At 39.8% G+C, this 26,723-nt stretch overlaps 1 protein-coding gene across 3 annotated transcripts in view; it reads left to right on the plus strand.

The window, feature by feature from the left end:
• SH3D19 (SH3 domain containing 19) overlaps positions 1–26,723 on the plus strand; it is a 186,401-nt gene that overhangs the window by 48,376 nt on the left and 111,302 nt on the right. The window lies entirely within an intron of this gene.

Here is a 26,723-nt window from a genome sequence, read left to right on the forward strand (position 1 = left end):
TTTCCATATATGTGTGTGTGTATGTATGTATGTATGTATGTATATATATGTGTGTGTGTGTGTGTGTGTGTGTGTGTGTGTGTGTGTGTATGTATTTGAGAGAGCACACATGAGCGGGGGAGAGGGGCAGAGGGAGAGGGAGAAAGAGAATCTTAAGCAGATCCTACTACATTCAGTGCAGAGCCTGATGTGGGGCTTGATCCCACAACCCTGGGGTCATGACCTCAGCCAAAATTAAGAGATGGACACTCAACCGACTGAACCACTCATTTTTAAATGTAAGGTAATATTTTTTTTACCATATTGGAGAAAACTCCTCTAGTTTTCTACCCACAGTACTATCCTGTTGTTTTCATGGGGATGGCCGTATGATCTTGAGCAAGTCACCTACGGCCTGCGTTTTCCTGTTCCATGAAAGCATAGGAATCACTTAATCTCAAATTCTTTACAGATGTAATGTTGAATTATGCATTGCTTATTTGTTTATCTTTATTTACCTTTGTCAATCTGCCCAGTTATCTCTCTACAAATATTTTCTTATTTAGGGTTTAGCAATCAAGAAACATGTTGTTCTGCCATTTTACTGTTCCCATTTCTTCTCCTAATATAAGGAAGTGACAGGGAGTTAGAAGCAAGAGAGTAGGTGCCAGTGGCACTCCAGAGACTTTCCTGAAGACGGCGCTTTTAGTTTTCTGCCTTTCTCATCATGCTGTGTCTCTAGCTCTTCGATTCTGTGTTCCCAGGTCATTACCCTATTAATAACATTAAAGATATCTTTAAGTGCCTCTGCTATACACAATAATTGTTGGTTTGGAAAGTAGCAATGTGATGGTGGTGGTAGGAGCTTTATTACTTGCCATGTGGCTGTGGCCAACTTACAACTTTTCCATCTTTGCAAAAGGAGAATAATAATATTCCACAAGATTTTTGTAAAAATTAAATGAGATGTAGTGCTTAGCTTGGGTTTGCCTATTTAAGGATGCAATAATAAATAGTAGCTGCTGTTTTTATTGTTACTGAGCTAGTATCTCCATTTTAAGTATTAGCTTAATTCTGGACAAACAGGTCATCTTGGTGTTGGCTTAGATTAATGTTGATGGTGCCTTTAGATAAGAATTTCTCAGCATTGGCACTATTGGCATTATGGGCCAGATGATTCTTTTTTGTGGGGTGCCATCCTATGTATTGTTGGATGTTAAGCAGCATTTCTGGCCTTCATTTACTGAATGTCAGGAGTACTACCCACCTCCAGTTGTAACAAACACAATTGTCTCCAGACATTGCCAAATGTCACCTGTGGGGCAGAATCACCATCAGTTGAGAACCAGTGTTATAGAGCAAGGATGCCACTTCAGGGATGCAGTCTCTCTTAAGCACCCTGGGAATAAAACTGAGACAGCAGTAGATTTGCAAGTTTTGGAGTTTTTTGTCTGTATTTCCAGGAAGGGCAAATGGATTCCATTGTCTCTTTTCTAATTCAACCCATCAGATTGATGTACTATATTGGAAAATTAATAAATCCCTTTGTAAAACAATCTTTTAAAGAATAATTGATTACTCTGGCACTTTGCCTTTTCTGTCACCTTGCAACAATAGACCCGAGGCTGATTAAAAGATCCAGCCTGGTCTTAGTTCTTGAACTTGTACAAGACATTTTTAGTCCAGCTTTAATTCCACTAACCAGTATATGCTAGAACTGGTTTGTATCCTTGGCATTCATTATGTCAGGGCCAAGCCCTGGACAACCTTCTACAGATACCCTTTTCCTCTTCCCAGCTCTTTGCCTTATTGGCCAGTCTATAGTTTCCCTCTCCTGCACTCACCTTCTCCAGAGGGACTGATCCTGCTTTGAGCTCCATCCTGCTTGCCCAGAGCCCTGCTGCCTGCCTTTCAACCAGTCCCCCTTTGCAAGAGTTGGTCTTGTCCTTTTGATCACCAAAAGAGGAAATATTTCCCTTTTTATATTTGTTTGCTTGTACTCATACTAAGGGAATTCTTCCAATGTTGTTGACGACTGGCTTTCTATAGTCTATGGCTCTTCATTTTGTTTTCAGAAAATAAGATTTGATGCTTTCTGTCTTTCAGACCACTATGTTAGATGCTGCTAGGAGGTCAAGAAGATGAATAGGATAGTCGTTTCTTTTCTCAAGACCGTTCTTATCTGTGTAGAAGGAGAAATACAACTGTGTGCACCCGAATAATTACAAATGGAGCTAGGAGTATAATAAGTACAAATAACTAGAACCAAAGGGAAATGTTATTTTGGCATAATATAAAGAACCTTTAGTAGAGCCTTCTAAAAGCGAATGGCGCTGTTAGTGAATGGTAATTTTGTGTGGTGGAAAGAGCCAGATCTTTTGAGTCAAACAGTCCTGGATAAATCTATTTAATCAAATATTAGCTGTGTAATCTTAGGCAAGTTACTTAACCTCTCTAAGCCTCAGTTGTGTTTTTTTTGTGTGTATGTGTTTTCATTTGTGAAAGCAGGATAAATAATCTCCTCTTTAATTGTTAGAATGGAAGATAATGTTGGAAATAGCATACTATTTCGATACAGAGGAGACATAAAGTAAATATAAATTTCTGCTACAGAGATGAGCTAAAGATGTCCTATCACGCAGAGAGTCCACTTTGGCAGGTCTTTCACAGGCAACATGACTTGATACAAATCCTCTCAATTTAGGTTCTGGGCCCTTAGCTTTTTGGCTTCTGAAATTTAAGGTTTGTCAGAGCACCTAGAATACATCAAACTCAAGAGACTGACATTAAATTTTAAGAGGTCTGTGTATGAGCCAGAATGTTTATTTGCAGTGAAAGCTATTCATTTCCATTATTTGGGATTTTCATTTTTCCTAACCAGGGCACATCTTCTTTATGAGTAGGGGCGAACTAGTAAGTGGGTGGTGGTTTGAAGAGACTTAGGATCTGAACGAATAGAAGTGGTTAATCTCCACAAGCATTTCACTTAGTAGGATGATCTATCCCTTATTTATGGAAACTAGGTGAAAGAGCACTTCTCCATAACAGAACGTATTTTTGTAAATAAATGTGAAGTTTATATTCATCAGGCTTAGAGTCTCTTTCCTTGGGTCTGATGAACATGTAAGTTATCTGGCTTTTGTTGCCTTGGATTCCATGCTGACCCTTCCCCCTTCTAAATACTCGGTCCCTTTAGTCAGTGCCTAATGCTATTGATTACATTTAAGCTTCTCAGTTCTGATTTCATGCCTGTTATGTTGTTTCAAGATTGTACTTAGATCTCCAAGTTTAGCTTATTCATAAAACACATAAGTCATGTATTTGTTGAAATTTGGGGGGTTCTTTTTACAGATAATTATCTCATTCCATTTCATGTATTATGTGTAAGTATTTTCTTGTTAAGTTTCAGTTTTAGAGGATTCTGGTGGGAAAGGGGTGCAACAATATTGTGTAGTGAAAATAGTTCCCATTCTCCGATTCCAAGTAGTGACTTACTTAATTTTCCAATGTTGCTGTGTTAAGAAGTGTAAGGATCATCCATTGGGTCTGTTTAAATAAGCAAACTTGAGTTTGCTTGAGTTAAGAGTTGTATCCAATAGCTTGTAAGGTGCCTTTCAACTATTTTATTTTATGATTCTAAAACCTCTTATCTTCTCCTTGTTGGATTTCTTGGCTTTAGTATCTAGATCCATCATCTTTTCTCATACTTCTTTTTTACTTATTTAGAATCTCACATGTTTAGTAAGTTTTATCTTTTCTTTTGTTAATTATGTTAATTATTTTGCCTTCCAATTCTTTAGTGTTGTCACGTAAAAAAAAAGTCCTAAAAATCCTGAGAACTTGTACATGAATAGTGTCCCTTTGAAAATAAATCATAATCATTCTTTGAATCCTGCCTATATTTTGTATCATTTTCACATTTAGAGAATTAATTTTTCTCAAAGTTCTTACGATTTTCATATGTATGGAAAGCTTTTTAATGGCCCAAATTTAATTTACTTATTTTTATGTAATGACCTTTGCAGTTATTAATGACTATCTCCCTTTTAAAACAGTGATTTTAGGGGCGCCTGTGTGGCTTAGTCAGTTAAGCGTCTGACTTCGGCTCAGGTCGTGATCTCACTGTGAGTTTGAGCCCCACACCGGGCTCTGTGCTGATAGCTCAGAGCTTGCAACCTGCTTCAGATTCTGTGTTTTCCTTTCTATCCCTCCCTGACTAGTGCTCTGTCTCTCAAAAATAATAAATGTAAAAAACAAAATTAAAAAAAAATAAAACAGTGATTTTATTGGTATTTAATGAAATTTGAGCAAGGGATATCCATTTTGTTTGTCGTTAATTCTACTGTCTTGCCCAAACTTCTATCAATTATTTTTAGCTATTATTTGCCTAGTAATACAGAGAATCCTGTTATTATTTTAATCAGCTTATGAAACCCATTAATTAACTCAGCATTGGCCAGTGTCACATCCCATGTTCTTAACCACTCTTTGTATACCAGAGGCCCTGGAAAGAGACAGGGATAAAGCAGCCATACATTTCTTACATATGTTCTTAGACCACTCTTTAGTTAGGATATTGCAAGCTGGAAACTCTCTAATAAACACCTTCCCTAACCCCAGTACACCTAAGAGCACAAACATGAAGTGCTTTCCGTAGGTGGACTTAAGGGGAGGGAGAGGCATTCTCCCCCAGATATCTCTATTTAAACTCCCCATCCCTCCATTTGATCTCAACTACTAAACACTGGTCAATCTTAGCTTCCTAGCTTCTAGTCCACACCCTTTCCTTACTCTACCTATAGAAGGCAGCCTATAAGATCCAAGGCCGTAGTTTTCCTTGCCTCCTGATATTCACACGTTGTTGACTATTTTATTTTTTATTTTTCTTTTTAAAAAGTTTATTTATTTTGAGAGAGAGAGAGAGCATGCATGAGCAGGGGAGGGGCAGAGAGCAGGCTCTGTGTGCTGTCAGTGCAGAGCCCGATACGGGGCTCGAACCCACTAACCATGAGACCATGACCTGAGCTAAAGTTGGATGCTCAATTAACTGAGCCACCCAGGTGTCTCGACTCAACTATTTGAAAGAACAGAATACAACAGAAGTAATGAGAAATCAGTTTTGAGATTAGGTTATGAAAAGACTGTGGTGCTGGGTGCTCTCTTTTACTTTGTTTTGGATCATTCACTCTCAGGGAAGCCAGCTGCCATGAGGCAGTGCTCTGGAGATGCCTGTGTAAGTGAGCTTAGAAGCAGATCCTCTGGAGCCTGCCACAGACATATGAATGAGCTTGGCAGCAGCTCCTTTTCTAGTTGAGCTTTGAGATGGCTGCAGCTGGTACAGCAGCAGCCTCTTTTTTTTTTCTTTTAATATTTTTTATTTTGAGAGAGAGAGGGAGAGAGACAATCCCAAGCAGGCTCCATGCTGTCACCACAGAGCCTGATGCAGGGTTCAGTCTTCCAAACGGCGAGATCATGACCTGAGCTGAAATCAAGAGTCAGACGCTTAAGTGACTGAGCCACCCAGATGGCCCAGTAGCAGCCTCTTGAAAGATCTTGAGCCAGAACTGCTTAGCTAAGCCCTCCCTGATTACTGACCCACAGTAACTGTGAGATAATCAATGTTTGAATTTTCAGCTGTTAAGTTTTGGGATGATTTGTTATACAGGAATAACTAATGCTCTGCCCTCAGCTCCTCTTGCCTGGTGTGCTTCAACTGAAAGCTAATCTTTCGAGTCCCTGCTTTTTTCTTCAGAACCCATTGTAGGCCCAGATTGGATGATTTTCATCTCGAGTTCAGCAAGGGTAAACAAACCTCTCTGAACTCCAGTTTCTTCATCTGTAGAATGTGAGATTGGTTGAGCCAGGTGGTTTCCAGATCCTTTTCAGGCCTAAAGTTCTGTGCTCCTGGATTTCCCCAGGCCCCATCTCCAGTTTCATCCAAAAAAAAAAAAAAGAAAAAAAAAAAAAAAAAGAATATAAGAAATAACCGTTGGAATCAGCCAGACTTTATTAACACTGACGATCTTGCTTTTCAGGTTGACCTGGGGATAAAAGGCAACAAACAGATAAGGGTTATGGTGACTATAGCTAGAAGTAGCATAACTGCATCTGTCTTGCTAAATCTTCAAACTCTCTCATCAAAGCCATCAACTTCTAGAATATCCCCCCTTTTTTTCTCATTCTTTATTGTTACTTACATGACCATACTAACCTCAGCCAGTTAGGGTAGTACCAGGAAAATGAGAGGCAGAAGCATTACAAGGAGGAACCCAGAGAGGTCCAGACTGAGGATGGCATTGAAAAGTCAGTATGTGAAATGGCTGACTTCTCAATCCAAGATTTGTAGAAACTGATGTTTGTATATATTCCAGGCTCGTTGGTTTGAAGGCAGTTTGATCCCCAGCTGACCACTCCTGTGAGGACCCAGGAGTCTTCCACTCTACATGTCAGGGGGTCTCCTCTACTACCCTGGGGAGAGAATAAAGATGACTAGGCCACGCACAAGGCAAAGGGAGAAGAAATTCTCCCTGTAGTGTAGCTAAGATCTATGGAGTTTGGGCCTGTCCACACACTGCTGGATTCACCCAGGGATGCTGAAGATGTGAGGCATTCCATGGAAGCATTCCCTGGAAGGCATTCCCTGTGAGGCATTCCATGGAGGCATTCCCTGGAAGCACACTGGGAAAGGGGAGGGCTCTGGAAGGTGCCTATGGGATGGGTTCTTACTGTATATACACTGATCCATCCATTCCACTGGGAGCTTAGAGCAGATCATGGCTTCACTGATGATGGGCTTGATTCCACACGAGTTTGCTTTCTGGTAGTGGTCCCTGCATGTCTGGAGATCAATAAGGGGCACTTTTAGCTCCTTCAGTGTATAGGATGGCTTCATGTCTGTAAGATCAAAAGGAATCAGAGCTATCTTAAAATATTAGGAAGCAACTTGCAGCTAATGATACAGATTTCATGCCTCTGATTTTCAAGTATATCTCTGATTTTAAATATTCTGCCTCCATATCAGATGGCACTTTGATTTCCAGTTTGGGAAATAGCCTGAAGGCTGAGTTCCCTTGGTCTAAACAAGACCAAAGTCATTTGCTCCCACCCAGATGCCACAAATAACAAAAAAACCATATGATTCAGGAAAACCCAAAACAATGAATGATGCAAAATCAACTTTTTTGGCCTTGGAATATATCATCCTGTTCCATAGAATAGAGGTAGAGATAACATACTCTGAAGAATGAAGACTGTTGATACAGAAATGAAGCTCTACTTTCCTAGTCTGACTCGAGACTTGCTGAGCAGTCTTACTTTCTTGAATATATCTTCATGCCTGCTTCCCCTCTGTGTACCTTAACCACGCACACTACCCCGGTGCAGAAGGAGAGCTAGCCTCTCCCTAAGCTCGTTGTCTTGTCCTTCTCACTTTTAAGGTCCCAGCACTATTGTTAATAAGAGCAAAAGCAGATATAAATAAGCAAAAGAGATTACAGCAGAAGAAAGCAAAAGAGGGAGGTATAGGGTCAAGGAGAATTTGAAGTCTGCGACATCTCAGATCAACTGCCTGGAGAGTGCAATATATCTGGTGCTGGGCTGGGATAAAGAGTACGGGGAGAGAATGTCAGTTGAGGAAATGGAGCTCAGAAAATCTACTTATCCTCACATCGGTATGTTCCAGAATAGCCCCATCCGGTCACCCAGCAGGAAGTTGACTTCTTCAGCTGGACTGCAGATGAGGGGAGGCAGATGGGCAGGACAACAGGGCTAAAAGAAACTGGGTAGGCCAGTTCTGCCACAGCGATGGTACTAGATGTGTTTCCCTGGAAGTCATGGTAGGGGATAATGCTGGACACAGGTATTATCGTTGCTTTGGAGCCTGGGCGACCAGAGACCTGAAGTGACCCCACCAATACACTGTATTTTCTGATGTCTTTAGACCTGAGAAGAGAAGCAGAATGGGGACCATGAATTTCTTATGACTGTCATGAAGTGTCACAGCAGAGCCCATAGTTCTGGAGGTTGCATTTTTCTTCTGGCTCTCAAGCATTTGTTCCTTAACTAAGTATTAAGCGTTTCCTGAGAATATAAATGAGACTTAGGCATGATCTGCCTCTCATAGGGCTTTTGGATTTATTGTGTATGTGTGTGTGTGCGTATATATGTAAGAGAGTGTGTATAAAAGAGAGGGGAGGAAGGAAGTGAGGGAAATGAGGCAGAGATAAGCAACAGTTTAACAAGTAAAACATTTTAAACTATGATAAACACTATGGAGAAAACAAACAGGATTTCAAGTTAGTAAAGGAGTAGGGGAAGAGACTTAGGATTGGGTGATCACAAAAGGTCTCATTGAAGAGATAAGTTCTCAACTGAGTCCCAAAAGATAAGAGTTAGCCTTGAGAAGAGCTATCAGGAAAAGCATTTCAGACAGAGGGAATAGAGTTTGCAAAGGCCTTGAGGGTAAGTGAAAAAGAGATTGGCAGTTTCTAGGAGTTGAAATAAACTTGGAGTAGAATGAGATGAGGTTGGAAAAATGAGCAGATATCTGGCAATCTACAGCCATTTTTGGCCACAGTGAGGCATCTGGGTTTTATTCTAGTTGCCTGAGCAGCCACTGGAGGATTTGAAGGAGGGAGTGACCTGACCTTGCTTCTGACTTAAAAAAAAAAAAAAAATCACTTTGTTGTGTATATGAAGGTAGCAAAACCTATTATACTATTGCAGTGGTCTGGGGACAGCTATCCTGGAGTCAAAGTATATTTTGGAAGTAAAACTGACAGAATTTGTGTATGCAGTAGTTATGGAGGGTGAGGGAGAGTAGGGCTTTATATTTCTGAGTACGGCTTGAACAACTAGTTATGTTGTTGAATGAGAGAGGGAAGACAAAAGTAGGCTTAGGGATAGTGGTGGTGGTGAAATTGTAGCTCTGTTTTGATCATGTTCCCTTTGAGATACCAGTGAGATATCCAAATGGAAATGCATCAGAACCACAGGTTGGAGTTAGTGATGTAAATGTGTGTGTTATCAGCAAATATACAGCATTTTAAACCACAGAAATGGATGAGGTCACTGGGGAGAGTAAAGAGGGCTTAAGATTGTTTATCCAGAGTAGTAAGAAGATGTGGGCATGCTGTAAAGGGAGGGTCCCTTCCTGGGGAATGTCTTTTTGGGTAGAGACTTGGTTGGGGGGGACAGGAGGTAACTGTTTTTAGGCGTTCGTTTCAATCAAGATGATTGTCAAAGTGAAGATGCCTGAAATCGTAAGAGTAGTTGAATTGAACTGAGAGCTAGGGTAGGAAACATTTGGACCCACTTCTAAGGCACAGTGTACTATATTGGGCAGTGCAAGATAAACTCCTGTCTGACCTTAGTTCAGGAGCTCTAGTCACCTGAATCCCCTAGTGGGTCCCCCGGAAGCAAGGCCAACACTCACTGGAAGCAGCTTACCACTGTCAACACCCACTGCTCTGAGATGAGGGTGGCTGCACAGATGTGAAGCAGGCCCTTGCGGATGCTGACCTGCCAGGGCCACTGCCCCACCTTGGCCTCCCTGCCTGAGGCAATGCCAGAGGAGACTGCAGGCTGCCCACAGACTGTAGACAAAAAGGAAAAAGATATGGGAGATCTGGCTGGAAACCGATGCCTCTTCTCCCACCCCTTCATGCCATTTCCCAAACTGGGGTTCTCTCTCCAGCTCAGCACAGATTCCCTTCCCTTGGTCCACCCAGGCATGCTGCCCTGGCTAAGGCCTCTTACTTGACTTCAGGAGATTCTCTGGTTCTTCCTCATGGGTGCCTAGAGAGAGAAAAGAGGTATGTGGGAGACACCCATGATGAATTTTTATTGCCGTGGGAGGCCCACACCCCATGCTCTGTGCAGCTTCTCCTGGAGCCCTTACCCTCACCTAGGACTCTTCTCACCGCCCCCCCCCCCCCCCACCGCCCCGGGAACACACCTGAAATGCCCAGCAGAAGGGGCAGCAAGAAGATACAGCCAGCAGGGCCCATGTCTTTGTCCTCAGAATCAGCACTTCCTTCTCCCAGGGAGAGGCCACCTGAAGAGCAGCCAGAGAAAGGGGGCAGGACCAGCTTCTCCTGATGGATACCTCTGCTTCACCCCCTCCTGTCCTTTGATTTTCACCCCACACACCAGGGTGGGGACTGAAGGGACCAGACTTTGAAATTACAGCTGCAGGACCCAGGGGGAAGAGCTGGGGCCTCAGGCGCCCCCTGCTGTCTAGGAGAGCAGGTTGTTTGGGGTTCTGCCAATGGGAAGAGGGGCAAGTTGGGGGTGGGCTCACTCAGTGTAGTGACTCTGGTGTGAGGCAAGGCCAGGTTCACAGCACTCCCTCTGTCTAACCTGCCACATCTCAGGGACTTGCCCTAGGTGCTCACATGTAATTACCCCCTATCCAAAGGTGAACCAACCTAGGGCAGATCCCTGAGCTTGGATCATAGAGGTCTGTGCCCTAAGTCCTTGGCCTCTTAAATGATTACAGAACTGACAAGAGAAAACAAAGAAGAGGAAATAAGCCAGTCAGTTGACCAGTATTTTCTGCTTTCTCTTTCCTTTTTTGCATCAATCTCTACCTGTTGTAATTTGTCCTTTGTCTTCCTAAGTCAGCAAGTATTTATTAGATCTTTATTGTGTACAAGGTATTGTGCTAAATGTGGAGCAGAATCTATAAAGAAGCATGAGTTATGGGTGTTGCCTGCCTTCAAAGTGTTGGCAGTCTAGTTGGAGAGAAGTGGAATAAGGAAATAACTTAGGAGGTTTTTATTAATAATTGATCTCCTGTTTATTAAAAAAAGGGAGCAGAGGGCTCTGAAATGTGAATGAACTTAGATAAGGCATATAACCAAAGTGCTGAGCAAATGTTGGTTGCCAGTTTTAAAAACATGATGATGACTGGAGTGCCTGGGTGGCGTAGTTGGTTAAGCTCAGGTCATGACCTCACAGTTCATAAGATTGAGCCCTGTGTTGGGCTCTGTGTTGGACATGGAGACTGTTTAGGATTCTCTCTCCCTTTCCCTCTGCCCCTCTCCTGCTCATGTGCTCGCTCGCTCTCGCTCTCTTGTTCTTGCTCTCCCAAAAATAAATAAATAAGTAAATAAGTAAAAAATAAAAAAAAAATTAAAACATGATGATGATGATGATGACGACGACGACAATGACACAGTTAAGACTCTTTAATTCCAGAGCTGGTGCTTGGCATGAGAAGGTACTGTGGGTACAATAAAAGTGAGTGGCGGGGCGCCTGGGTGGCGCAGTCGGTTAAGCGTCTGACTTCAGCCAGGTCACGATCTCGCGGTCCGGGAGTTCGAGCCCCGCGTCGGACTCTGGGCTGATGGCTCAGAGCCTGGAGCCTGTTTCCGATTCTGTGTCTCCCTCTCTCTCTGCCCCTCCCCCGTTCATGCTGTGTCTCTCTCTGTCCCAAAAATAAATTAAAAAAAACGTTGAAAAAAAAAAAAAGTGAGTGGCATTAAAAGATTTGTAGAAATCAGGGGGAGATTGTACTTCTAAAAATCAAGAATGGGATTATTAAAATAGAGATTTAATTTAACTTGAAACTTTGTAGAGGCCAAAGTAGGAAAGAAAAAAGGAATGAGCTCATGTCATCTGAAACATATCAATAAGCATAATAAACAAACTCTTCAGTCAGGAGGTAACTTTTTCCCCCTTGGCAGTGAATTTAGTGAGTTTGTTATGATATGATAAAAAGTACAGGGGTTAATGTAACAAACAGTTTTCTAGAGGACTAAGAACTATACCTCAGTTTTTATATTCTCTCAATAGATGCTAATGCCATCATTTTGAATTACGATTAAGGCATTTCTGTGAAGAACTAAACTAACTGAAATGGAGTATTTATATTTCTTGTTATGTAACTTGAAACAAAAGTAGAATTTAGAGAAGATGCCTCTTTCAAATACCAGTTTTTCCAGCTGTGCTTTGGTGAGGTCTGTATTTTCTAGACAAATGTCTTGACATTTTATTTTCTGGACTAAGGAACCTGGCTTGAATTTCTGCCTCTCTGAGAACCCATCTTAGCTTTGCTTGGTTATGGGCTGCAGAAAGGCGGGTGGGGAGGACAATTCCAGAGCCAAATGAAAGTACCAAAGATCTCAAGATAAGACCTCTGATCTCCCTTATTTAGAACGGAATGGGTAAGGTCTGCCCCTCCCCACCCCACAGGCAGGAACCTCATACCTGTCGCTCTCCCTGGACAGCGGGGGGCGCCCCAGGCCCCGCTCCTCCCCCTGGGTCCTTTAGCTGCACTTTATCGGAGGCTCGTCCCTTGAGTGCCTGGCCCTGGGCGAAATGGATTCTAAATAGATACTAGTATTAGGATATTAATGTGTACAATTAATAATGTAGACAAATTACACACTGTAAAGAGAGAGGACAGTTTAAAATCTTTGTTATAATTCAAGTTGTCCTAGTTTACAAAGGGAATAAACTATTGTCTAGAAATGTTAAATTGATTCTAAATAGTTTAACATGTGCTCAGTTACAGAAGCTTAACAGTATTTTACATTTGCATAACATTTTCCTCCATACAGTAACTCTGTGAGGGTTTTCATTTCTGTTTTATAGATAAGGAAACTGAGGATCTTAAAGGTTAAATGACTTAACTAATTGTAATTATGCTATGCACAAGCAAAGCTGGGACTTGTCTAGTATAGTAGTCCCCCTCCTTACCTATGGGGGATGTGTTCTGAGACCCTCTTTAGTGGAGTCCTGAAACCACAGATAGTACCAAATGCTTTATTGTTTTTTCCTATACATGCATTTCTATGATAAAGTTTACTTTATAAGTTAGGCACAGTAAGAGGTTACCAACAATACTTAATAATAAATAGAGCAGTTATGATATTATGCTGTAATAAAAGTTAAGTGAATGTGGCCTCTCTCTCTCTTTCAATACCTTATTGTATGTACTTAACTTCTTGTGATGCCGTGAGATGATAAAATGCTTATGTGATTAGGTAAATGATATAGGCATTGTGACCTGGTGTGTTAGGCTAGTATTGACCTTCTGATGATAAGTGAGAGAAGGATCATCTGCTTCTGGACCACGGTTGACTGGTAGTAACTGAAACTGTGGAAAGCGAAACTGCAGATAAGGCGGGGGGAGGGGGGGGACTAATATAATCAGATTCAAATCCAGATCTCCTGATTCATTGCCTAGTAATCTTTCCCTCCATGCTACAGCAGCCTCCCAAGTCCCAGAGACATCACTTATTTATTCATTAATCGTTTTTCCAGTGGAGGAATGACAACATAGAAAAAGCCTTTGTCCTCATGGAGCTTATATTCTAGTTTTAGATCATGACAAGTGCTTTGGAGAAAAATTAAACAGGAAAAGGATACTGCGGTGAGACATGACTTTTAAAAATCTTTTTTTTTTAAGTTTATTTATTTATTTAGAGAGAGACAGAGAGAGAGAGTGGGGGAGGGGGAAGGGCAGAGAGGGAGGGAGAGACAGAATCCCAAGCAGGCTCCACACTGTCAGCGCTAAACCTGATGTGGGGTTCGAACTCATAAACTGTGAGGTCATGACCTCAGCCGAAATCAAGAGTTGGACACTTAACTGATTGAGCCATCCAGGCACCTCAAGTGTGACTTTTAAATGGTCAGGGATGGCGTCACTGAGGTAATTTCTGAGCAGGTATTGGAGGAAAGAGAGGCATTGCGCTAGTGGTTAACTGAGGGAAGAGAGGTTGAAGCACAAACGATAGCAGTACAGAGCCCCCGAGGCAAGGGTGTATTGGGGACATTTGAGAAACACTAAAGCTAGAACGGAGTTGGTGAGGGGCTCCAGCAATAGGAAATGAGGTCAGACAGGGAATGAGTCAGACCATGTAGATCCTTATGAGCTATTGTGAGAGCTTTGACTTTTATTCTTAGTCGATCTGACTTAAAAGTTTTAAATGGATCACAGTGGCTGTTGGGTTGAGAATGGTCAGGGTAGAAGCAGGGAAACCAGTTAGAAAACTACTGCAATAATTTGGGTAGGAGATGATGATGGCTTTGGACCAAGGCTGTGGGGGCAAAAGTGGTAAGAGGTGGTAGATTCTGGTTGCATTTTGAAGGTAGAGCTAATGGGACTTGCTGATAAATTGGGTGAGGGTATGAGAGAAAGAGAGTCAAATGTTTTTTGGCCCAGGCCCCTGGAAGTATGGAATAACCATATACTAAGATGGAGCACACTAGGTGGTGCAGAGTTCTGGGGAATAGACAAGAAATTCATTTATAGGCATGTTTAAGATGCTTGATAAATGTCCAACCAGAAAGTAGTAGGCAGTTGCATATATGAATGTGGAATCAGGAGATTGCCACAAATTGAAGGGCTAGATTAGGGTGTCACCAGCATATTAAAGTATTTAAAGCCATGAAATGAGATAAGGTCACCTAGCGAGTAAGTATAAATAAAGCCCACTGTGAGTTTTAAGGATTGACCAACGTTTAGATGAGATAAGCAGGAACCAAGAAGAGACTTGAGAGGATAGGAGTGAGTTAGGCAGAGGACTAATAGTAGTCTTCTGGAAGCCAAGTGAAGAAAGGAGGAAGAAATGATTGGCTGCCAAATCCTGCAGACAATGAAGAACTGACCATTGAATTTAGCATCATGGAATGGATTCTGTTGAAGGAGATGATCAAGTGGACATGCTGTCCATTGACCATGAGCTGTACCTGGGCATTCAGAAGCTCCTTACCCCCTCCTTTGTCCTTGGAATGGGGTTTCTATTTGCCTTCCATACTCCTAGAGGCATTTCAACGACATATCCTTGAGATAGTGATGTGGTGTTGAGACCATGAAGACAGTATACGTGACTAGCCCAGTTAAGGCCTCTATATAAACTTCTATGATTTGACAAGTGGGCATAGAGATATACTTGTCTTGCTGGCCACCCAGGACAAGCCTCATGTAAATTCCCTTCCTACCCTGCCACCTACCAATCTAGAGTGGCCTGCTTCTTTCTTTGGTCTCTCCCTACCTTCAAGTTATATCTGGGAGGCTCCCAAGATGGCTGTGAACCAACAGATTCAAGAGGGAAAGGGGAATAATTGGAGACAGCAAATAAGGCAATTTTGTAAAGTAGTTTTTTGCTGTTCAGGGAAGTTGAGAAACAGCTGGCAGAAGAGCCTGGGTGGTGCAGTCTTTTGTTCTTGTTTTAAGATGGGGGAAATGATTTCATGTTTGTGTGCTAATGGAATTATCTAGTAAAGAGGGAGAAATTGATGTAGGACAGAAAACAAGAGAATTGCTGAAGTGTCCTTAAGCAGACAGGAGGGCACTGAACCTAGTGCATCAGTTGGGGTGTGAAGATGCTTAGATCAGAGCACAGATGGGTCTTTCATACAGCAAGAATAAAAGTAAGTATGTGGACATAGATAGATGCTAGTTGGTAGGAGATGTGGTGGTAGAAGTTCTCTGCTGTTCCCATTTCTTCAGTGGAATAGAAGTCATCTATTGAGAGCGAGGATGAGAAGGGAAGTGTTGAGAACTCAGAGAGTGAACTAGTCATATACTAGGGTGGGAGGTGAACAGACCAGAGAAATTATAGTGTGTCTGCTAGGCCCCAGAAAGCATCCACTTGAATTTGAATTGAAGTTGGCAGAGTTGTATTGTTCATAGGCAGTGTTCAGCAACATAGGTGGAGGCATAGAGAGGGCAGAGGTTGGCTATACCAGGTTGAGGTTTTCTGAAGTGGGTATGGTGAAGGGGGGTGGGTGAGCAAGGGGGTGATTATAATGATAAATCATGAACTTAAGCTGGAAAGGAGGGAAGTAAAGAATTGAAGTGACTGTAGAGAGTAAAGCAAGGCAAAAATCAGTGGATTATAAACCCTAATGGGATTGAAAATGATTGGAATTGGCATTCTTGCTATAAGGAGTGCAGGAAAGATACTTGAGTGTGCTGAGTAAGTGAGATGCTTGAAGTTGAGGTCACAGAGAAGGCGCAGTTATTGGTGATAACAAGGCCAGGGAAGATCATGGTGGTAGGTAGCATCTGAAGTCGGATGATAGATCATTTAGTCCTAATGGTGGAATATGGTGGAGAGGCTGTGGATGTTGGAGGGCTTAATCAGGAGCATGCAGAGGCCATGGCTCTCCTTTCTTTCACCTTGTCCTGAGTCTTTTGTAGTATGGATTTGAACACCAAGACCCCGGGCTGGAGGGCCACTGAAACTTCAGGCTGGAATGCATCCCTCAGTCAGCCATCTTTGTTGACCGATCTTCAGCTGGCAATTTAGCTAAACTGCTGTTTTCCATTTGGTTCACAAAACCATCATGGGAGACTTTGTGTTAGATCTAGTGCACCTGTGACCAGAGCAGAATGCCCTTTCTCTCCAGGCAGGCAGATGGAAAGAAATCTAGAGTTAATCGTTATTACTAAAATACTCCTAGCTCCAGTTCCTTCCTTCTACTGCATGCTAGGTATAATATATATATATATATATATATATATACACACACACACACACACATATATATGATATATACATATATATACATGATATATATATGATATATACATATATATGTATGTATATATATGTATATACACACCTATATGTATAGGTATATATATGTATATACACACACATATACATATATATACACATATATATGTATATATGTGTATATATATATGTATATATATATATTTTTTACAATTATTGAAAAAATTTAAATAGAGAAATGAAGATACAAAGTAAAATAAGTTTCTCTCCCCATCCTCTTTACTTCTAGCACCTCCTGGGTGGTTTTTTGAGCATCATTCCAGATGTCTCCCTGTCTTTCATTCTTTTTCTGACTATATGTGTCTATTTGTGTGGGCTCTGTATATGCACAGAAAAAGTGGAAGCATTCCCTATGTTCTTCTCTCGAGTCCTTCCTTCCAAGCCGATATATACTGGGCTGAAGACTTCTTTAGTACAGGTATATAAATTACACAATAATAGAAGTGTAGTGTAACTTTAAAATCATGCCTGTGTTAATGGAAACTTAGTTTTTATTTTCTGTTATTATAAATAATGCTGGTGGAATATGCTAAAGAATATATTCTATAGATATTGTTACCACTATTCTTATGTATTTCTTTTTTTTCTCCTTTCAAACCATCCTTTTATTTATTTTTATTTTTTTAAATTAGTTTATTTTTTAATTTACATCCAAGTTAATGAGCATATAGTGCAACAATAATTTCAGGAGCAGGTTCCTTAATGCCCCTTACTCATTTAGCCCATCCCCCCTCCCACAACCCATGCAGCAACCCTCTGTTTGTTCTCTATATTTAACAGTCTCTCATGTTTTGTCCCCCTCCCTGTTTTTATATTATTTTTGCTTCCCTTCCCTTATGTTCATCTGTTTAGTATCTTAAATTCCTCATATGAGTGAAGCCGTATGATATTTGTCTTTCTCTGACTAATTTCGCTTAGCATAATACCTTCCAGTTCCATCCACGTAGTTGCAAATGGCAAGATTTCATTCTTTTTTGATTGCTGAGTAATACTCCATTGTATATATATACCACATCTTTATGCATTCATCCATTGATGGACATTTGGGCTCTTTCCATACTTTGGCTATTGTTGATAGTGCTACTATAAACATGGGGGTGCATGTGCCCCTTCGAAACAGCATACCTGTATCCCTTGGATAGATACCTAGTAGTACAATTACCAGTCGTAGGGTAGTTCTATTTTTAATTTTTTGAGGAACCTCCATACTGTTTTCCAGAGTGGCTGCACCAGTTTTCAGTCCCGCCAGCAGTGCAAAGGAGATCTCTCTCTCCACATCCTTGCCAACATGTTGTTGCCTAGGTTGTTAATGTTAGCCATTTTCACAGGTGTGAGGTGGTATCTCATTGTGGTTTTGATTTGTATTTCCCTGATGATGAGTGATGTTGAGCATTTTGTCATGTGTCAGTTGGCCATCTGGATGTCTTCTTTGGAGAAGTGTCTATTCATGTCTTTTGCCCATTTCTTCACTGGATTCTTTGTTTTTTTGGGTGTTGAGTTTGATAAGTTCTGTATAGATTTTGGATACTAACCCTTTATCTGATCTGTCATTTGCAAATATCTTCTTCCATTCCGTTGGTTGCTTTTTTGTTTTGCTGATTGTTTCCTACCTGTGCAGAAGCTTTTTATTTTGATGAGGTCTATTCTTATGTACTTTTTCCCTTGCTTTGACGTCAGTTGTTCTGACATAGTATGACTAAAGAAAATACTTAGTTTTAGAGTCTGATCTCTGTTGCCAAATTGTTCTCCACGAAGATGGTACCAATTTATAGTGATTGAGAGCATCCTTTTTCCCATCTCCTTATTCATACTCATTATTTATCTCTTCAACCCCTCCATATTAGCCGAGCTGATAGGACTATTAGGAGAAAACATTTTTGTCAAACAATACTGTACTAATTTGGAGGGAATAACTGAGATTGGGGAATAAGAAAAATAGGAAGATAGTTCATTCTTATTCCTTATGCAGGGGATGGAATATTAACACTTCTCCAAATTCTAAGATTTAGCTAAAACAGAGAAGACCTTACCTAAATCTTTAAAGAGTTTGGAAGTGATCAGAGGCAAGGTTGGAAAATAATGGAAGCCATCATAAATAAAAGAGTAAATTTCTCTTTTGTTCCTGAAATTGTTGTTTTCAAATCTATTCTTTTACACGTTTGTAAAAATTTCGAGTTCTCTGGTAAACGCTTATAAATCATTGATCGCAGATTTTATCTGAGTTTAATTCTGAGTTTGTGGTGACTGAATTGGAAAGAAATTTTATATGAAGTTTTTTAAATTTATTCTACTTGATGATTAAGTTTGGAGATCTTTAAATTTTGGCCTTTTTTGGAAGGAGACACCTATAATAGTACATATTTAACATGTAACACTATAGACTTAGTACTGCTTTTTAATTTTTTCATGCTTATTCTATATAGAATTTTATATTATTATCTCCACTTAAAAGTCATATTTATTATTGATGTCTTGATAACTGATAATTTTTTCAGACAAACATTTAAAAACAAGTTTTAGGTATTAGAAGAGTGAAGTAAAATTCTTTTTCTTTGATTTTGCTAAGAAAATATTATTAAATGTTACGGATTTTAAAAGTATAAGCCTAGGACAAAGTATATGTACAGACTCTGAAAATATGCATGATTTATATGCTTTGGATAACTTTATTGTGAATTCATACTTGTCAGCACAATAATTATATACCCTTGAGTGCTGTATAGTTGAGCTTTCATGTAAGTACACATCTGTTTAAAACTCAAAAGAATCTTGTAATACCCACTTAAATGTTTTTGAGACTCACTTTATGTTTTTGAGGAGAACTTGATACAAAAGTAACAGATGGCCAACAAGGATATTAAGTTGACAGGAAGCAACTTAATTGAGTTTCTTTAGTTCCTGAGTTAAAGATGTATTTATATATACTTATCAGTGTAAATTCACTTAAAAAAAATCTTGGGACTATGTTTCCACTGAAGTCTTTTGTTTGTGATTTGTCTTGTTTTGTTCTGTTTTGCAAGGCTTGAAAGGGGGAGAAAGAGGGAAGAGAAGAAGATGGATTATTATTGGAAGAAATTCACCATGCTCGAAGCAATTTTTCCTAATCTTAGATCTAAATATGCTACTGATGGGATTATGCATGTTTGAACATGCAAAAAGATTTTCTTGTTAAATAAAGTTTAATCGTATACTTAATGTTCCTTATTATATGGGGAGAACTTTGAAGCAAGGATCAAAAATCAAATGACACTAATGCTTCCTAATGAGAGAAATCTCCATTCAATGCTAATTAAAAGTATATTGGCTGGAGTCTAGTCAGCTGGGCTTAATTCTCAGCATTAAAGTCGTGAACATTATGGGAAAAGCACTTTGTCGAATTGAGAAATAGCTAGATTTTTTCCAGACTTTCATTAGGAAAAATTAAAAAGTGAAATTAAGAAAAAGAAAATCACTTAAAACTACCTTAAAGGTAGAAAATATGAAGTGAAGAATCATGGCAGTTTCTGATGTGTCTGGAGGCAGGGTGATTATTGTGATCATATTTTAGTATTTGCATCCTACTTCTTGCTGCCATTGGGGCATTTAAGAATACATATTTATGGAAGCCTCAATACTGAACATAGGAAACTGAGAACAATCATACTGTTTGTTTCTTTCCATAAATACCAAGTAACATTAATGAGCTATAAGAAAATTATACCACTTTTACATAGCACCACATTAATTTCTTAGAAGTAAATAATTTGATATAATATAGTCACTTTATATGCAATATATCTAAGATTTGGCTCCGTTTTATTTAATCCATATAAAATGAATGCATCTGTGCATATATGCATTAAGGTTATAGATTTAGGCAATTAAAACAAATTGGAGGGGCTGGAGATAGCAGCAGGGATTGATTCCAAATGGGCATAAGGGATCTTTTCAGGGTGATGATAACATTCTAAAATGATTGTGATGATGATTGCACAAATCTGCAAATTTACTAAAAATCATTGTACATTGGAAACAGGTAAATTTTATGGCATGTAAATAGTATTTCAATAAAGCTATTAAGCTTTTTTAAAAAATGAAATGGAAAATATGTGACCATAGCTGACTCCAAAAGACATAGAAAATCCAAAGAACAGTTATTATTGATGAAATACAGAAAGTTGTTAAAGAGCTACCCTCCTTTTTTTTTTTTTTTTTTTTTTTTTTTTAATGTTTGTTTATAGAGAGAGAGGCAGCGTGAGCAGGAAGAAAGAGAGGGTGACACAGAATCTGAAGCAGGCTCCAGGCTCTGAGCTGTCAACACAGGGCCCGACACAGGACCGACCCATGATCTCACGTGTCAGGACCTGAGTCGAGGTTAGACGCTTAACCAGCTGAGCCACCCAGGCACTCCTTGACCACACCTTTAAGAACCACATCATCCCAGTGCTATTTTCAACTGTTTCAGAGCATAGAAAATGAAGGAAAGTTTCAGAATTCATTTTTTATGAAGGGAAAATAACATTGACACTGAGACAAGCAATATTTTTCCTGAAAGAAAACCAGAGATCAGTTTTGGGTGTGAATATTGGAGCAAAAATCTTTGCAAGAAAAATTTATAAATCAGTATCACCTTTGGAAAGTAACACACACAGGACACTCAAGGGACTCAGTTGGTCAAACAGGCGGCTCTTGATTTTGGCTGAGGTCATGATCTCACAGTTCATGAGACTGAGCCATGCATCAGGCTCCACTCTTACAGCATGGAGCCTGCTTGGGGTCCTCTCTCTCTCTCTCTCTCTCTCTCTCTCTCTCTCTGCTCCTCTCCTGATTGTGCTCTCTCTGTCTCTCTCTCTCTTAAATAAATAGAACTTAAAAGAAAAGTAACACATACAACAGCAATTTGGTATAGAGCTGAATAGTTTGGGCTCTGGAGCTGGACTGGTTTGGAATCCCATTACCACCATTTCCTAGTCCCATGACCTTTGTAAAGTAACTGAACTCTTTCTTTCTCATGAGTAAATAAGAGAACTTTCTTCATTGAGTTCATGTGAAGGCCAAGTGACAATAAATGTTGAATATTGTAATAACTACATAGTTTATTAAAAATTGGAAATGTCAAAAGTTATTTGGTCATTTCTCTATTGTTGACTGTTTGGATTTGCTATTGTAAAGGTTAGTGCAATAAATACCTTCTTATGGAAATTTCCCTCACATATCTATTCCTGAAGATAGATTTTTTTTTTTCAACGTTTATTTTTATTTTTGGGACAGAGAGAGACACAGCATGAACGGGGGAGGGGCAGAGAGAGAGGGAGACACAGAATCGGAAACAGGCTCCAGGCTCTGAGCCATCAGCCCAGAGCCTGATGCGGGGCTCGAACTCCCGGACCGCGAGATCGTGACCTGGCTCAAGTCGGACGCTTAACCGACTGCGCCACCCAGGCGCCCCTGAAGATAGATTTTTAGAGGTAAAATTTTGAAGAAAAAGCTATGAATTTTAAAGGCCCAAATTGCTCTCCAGAAAGGTCATACACATTCCTACCATTGATAGGTAAGAGTGTCTGTTTACATTACTTACACCAGTGTTGAACATCATCATTGCAAAGAAAATCTTAGGTGATTTGGTAAGCCCAAAATAGAATGTAATCACTTTATAGCCTTCAAATACTGACAGCACAGAACAAAACCTTAATTCTTTTTTTTTTTTTTAATTTTTTTTTTCCAACGTTTATTTATTTTTGGGACAGAGAGAGACAGAGCATGAACGGGGGAGGGGCAGAGAGAGAGGGAGACACAGAATCGGAAACAGGCTCCAGGCTCTGAGCCATCAGCCCAGAGCCCGACGCGGGGCTCGAACTCACTGCGAGATCGTGACCTGGCTGAAGTCAGACGCTTAACCGACTGCGCCACCAAGGCGCCCCGCAAAACCTTAATTCTTAATGGGCAGGGACAACTCAGCTCAGGTCTTGATCTGAGGGTTTTGAGTTCAAGTCCTGAGTTGGGCTCTGTGCCGAGTGTGAAGCCTACTTCAAGGAAAAATATTATCACAAAACACTTGGAACTCTAAGAAATAGGAATATTGTCAGTGCTCCTAAGATGTTTACCTGGAGTTGGGGTTTCCTTTTCACATTCAAATTTTACATGATGTTAGGATATCTGCCTTTTGTAACTTTGCCTAAAGCTATTTGATCTGATGGAGGAATTTTCCAAAAAACACCAGTTAAAGAATAATCTAAGGGCACCTGGGTGGCCCTGTCGGTTAAGAGTCCTGACTTCATCTCAGGTCATGACCTCACGGTTCACGAGTTTGGGCCCCGCATTGGGCTCTGTGCCGACAGCTCGGGAGCCTTCTTTGAATTCTGTCACCCCCTCTCTCTCTGCACCTGCCTCATTTGTGCGCTCTCTTTCTCTCAAAAATAAATAAACATTAAAAAATTAAAAGAAAATAATCTACCCAAAGCAAATGCCACCAGGGAAAATCTTTATATTTTCAGCCTTTTACTTATTTATTTTTAATTTTTTTAAATTAAATCGAGATGGTTATAAAGTTATGTATCTTTCTAGTCCTTCTCTTTATTGTTCCTTTTCTAGTTAAATTTCATCCTAGTCTTTAAATTCTTCAGGAAGCGAAAATGGGTCAAGTCCCAGTGAAAGACTCATAAGCCTTCATTGGGCCAATGCAAATCTATCCAATTGAATTTGAATTTAGATGACTTTTCAGCTACAACAAACTGGGAACTTTCATGATCTGTGGCAGATCTGTCTGCCTCAGCATCTATAAGTGCTCGGGTTGCAGTCACCACTAAAAGCTGGGAAAGTGGAAATGACCCATCTCTGTCTTGATTTGTTTTCCTCTGAAGACTTGACCTTGCTAAGGGAGGATTCCCTTTTCCTATATTAAAGTATTCACCTAAAATCTTGCCAAATAGTGATATCTCCTTACATTTCCCCTAAAAAAACAAATTAATAGGGTATTGTGTCTTGTTACACTATGTATTCAAGACTTGAACAAATTAATATTAACATACTAGTGAGTTTAAAGATAGGTCAGCAGTGTTAAAAGTGCTTAGCAGTTCAATTATTCTTACATACATTTGGATTCTATACAGTAGAGATTGCTCCTGTTAAACCTATCGGTTTTGCTATGGCTACATTTTAGAAATAGCCACACCTGTTGACACGTGTGGCTAATATTTCAATTCAGCATCAGAGACACGTTTTCTGTACAGGTTAATTATTTTAAATTGGATGGCACAACTCAGAGACTACCACAGTTCTGATGTCCATTTGCATCTTCTACTTTCCCAGAATGTACATTTCACTTGACATGTATATCTCATGGTCTCTGACTGTAATATAGTCTCATTAGGCCATTCAAAAATAAAACATCAGATTTATGTTTAAATCTAAGTTTTAATCTTATTGTTTTTTTTTTTTTAAGACAATTCTGAGAAAAAGCCATTCCTGTGATCCTCAGATATAGAAAGAAACAATGTAGAATCAGGTATTAGGCATGTTCCTTTCCTGACTTTGTTGAAAATTGTTTTCCTTAGGTTAACATGGATATTGAGCTTTCCTTCTACGTGCTATTAAGGTTCCAACCAGTTTCTCTAAAATCTAAAGGTGTAGTTCCCCCAAACTCATGTATTAGGGTGTCTTTGAACCGAAGAAAACCAATCAGCAGTTTTGTTTTTCAGAGATGTGAAAAGATTCTGTGGGTGTTAACAGTAAGATATCTGTGTCTTGTTTACTATAGACTCTTCTTGAAGGCTGAATCACCTTTTGTTTCCTTGTTATTCTACTCAGGAGCCCATAGCTATTTCATTAACCCACAGAAATCACTTACCCTGTTTACCAGTCAACACCAGGTACTTCCTTTGAGAAATGTATGTAACACTTTGGAAATTCAGTTCCAAAATGAGTCTTGAAAATCCATGGAGTTTTTCACTTTTTGCAGAGGACATATCTGGAGATAAACTCCCTGTTCTGTTCTTGCTCTAGCAAGGATTTGAAAATCTATTTATGGTTTGTCTCCTTTTTAGCTTCTATTCTCAAACCACATCATTCAGTCTTCCCTGAGCTTATATCAAAGGATAGCAGTTTTCCTCAATGCTTAGGAAAAGAATAACAAATTAAGAATTTTTGACTGTTGAGCTTTTCTCCAACAGTTGTTCTGTATTGACTTAGGAAATAGCCTTGGAAACATATGGGATAGATCTGATGTCTCATGCTTTGTTTCAGTCTTTCAAGATAATAACACGAATGATTATTATTTGTTAATCTCTTGTCCTTTTATGACTTAATTTCTACCGGGAGGCAACAAATATGAATGCCTAAAACAGTTAAAAACTTACTGTTGTCAGTGACATCCTTACTAGAGACAGGAGTCTCTTTATTTACTCCCATGTTTGTTTTGAGAATCTGTGACATCAGTTTATACAGTTTGGCTCCCACATCTTTTTTTTATTTTTTATTTTTTTTATTTTTGGGACAGAGAGAGACAGAGCATGAACGGGGGAGGGGCAGAGAGAGAGGGAGACACAGAATCGGAAACAGGATCCAGGCTCTGAGCCATCAGCCCAGAGCCCGACGCGGGGCTCGAACTCCCGGACCGCGAGATCGTGACCTGGCTGAAGTCGGACGCTTAACCGACTGCGCCACCCAGGTGCCCCAATAAGTATTTTTCTTAAAGAACCAGAGATCCACTTCTAGAATGTATTTAATTGGAAGTCTGAACTTTTAAAATTTGAATATCATACCAAATAATATCAATTGAGAGAATATTTATTTCCGAGTTCCAATTCATAGCAGTCTTATACTAACTTTAATATTAATAGTAAAACGAAAACCTCAGCCATTCAATCATTTAATCAGGGCTATTATTCTTACCTGCTTTTTTCTTATTAGTTGTAATTCACATATCCTATAATCTACCCATGTAGAATGTACACTTTAGGAGCACCTGGGTGGCTCAGTTGGTTAAGTGCCAACTTCAGCTCATGTCACAATCTCACAGTTTGTGAGTTCAAGCCCCATGTTGGGCTCTTTGCTGACAGCGTGGAGCCTGGCACCTGCTTCGGATTGTGTGTCTCCCTCTCTCTGTCCCTCCCCTGCTTGCGCTGTGTGTGTCTTTCTCTCTCAAAAAATAAACATTAAAAAAAATAGAATGTACAATTTAGTCATCTTCAGGATATTCACAGAGTTGTGCAGCCGTCACCATAATCAATTTTGGAACATTTTCATCAGGCCAAGAAGAAATTCTGAGCTCATCTCTCATCTACCCCACCCCTACCCCCCAGTTCTAGGCAACCACAAATCTACTTTCTGTGTTTCCATGAATTTACCTAATTCTGGACATTCTACATAAAATGGAATCATCAATATGTTGTCTCTTATGACTGGATTCTCTTAATGTTTTCAAGGTTCATCCATGTGGTATGTGTCAGTACTTTATTCCTTTTTATTGCTGAATTATGTTCCCTTGTGTGACTATATCACACTTCACTTATCCATTTACCAGTTGATGGATTTCTGGATTGTTTTCCATTTTTGGATAATATAAATAATGCTGTTATGAACATTTGTGTACAAGTTTTTGTGTGGACGTGTATTTCCATTTTTCTTGGGTATACACCTAGGAGTGGAATTTCTAGGTCATATGGTAAACTTTATCTTTAACCTTTAGAAGAATGGCTGAGCTGTTATCCAAAGCCACTGCACCATTTTGCATTCCCACCACCAGTGTATGAGGGTTCCATTTGCTCCACATTCTTTCCCACACTTGTTATTATTATTGTTTTTTTTTATTATAGCCATCCGAGTGGGTATCAAGTGATATTTCATTGTGGCTTCTTAGCCACTTCTTAAAATTGACTATATAAAAATCATATTGCTCGTGCTTTGGTAATCTCTGCTCAATATTGAGAATGAGAAGTTAAGCCTTGTTGCAGAATCTTCTACTTATTGAATACCTAGTGAACAGAGCTTTTCTGGACTTTTCATTTATTTGCACGATCTCTATTCATTTTCTCCTGATTTGCAGTTTTCTGTATCCATTGGTTCTCTTGGGCTTATCAGCCATGCTCCAGCAACCCCTCTCTAAAAATATTACAACAAAGTGAACAGATCTGTAACATCTTTCCTTTTTGTCTTTACTTTGTACGCCCTTCCCAAGAGACTTTTTCCTAACAATTTTAGACCGTATTCCCGAAATAAAACTCTTTTTGGACATGT

Source organism: Prionailurus viverrinus, chromosome B1, assembly GCF_022837055.1.
Source record: "Prionailurus viverrinus isolate Anna chromosome B1, UM_Priviv_1.0, whole genome shotgun sequence".
NCBI lineage: Eukaryota > Metazoa > Chordata > Mammalia > Carnivora > Felidae > Prionailurus > Prionailurus viverrinus.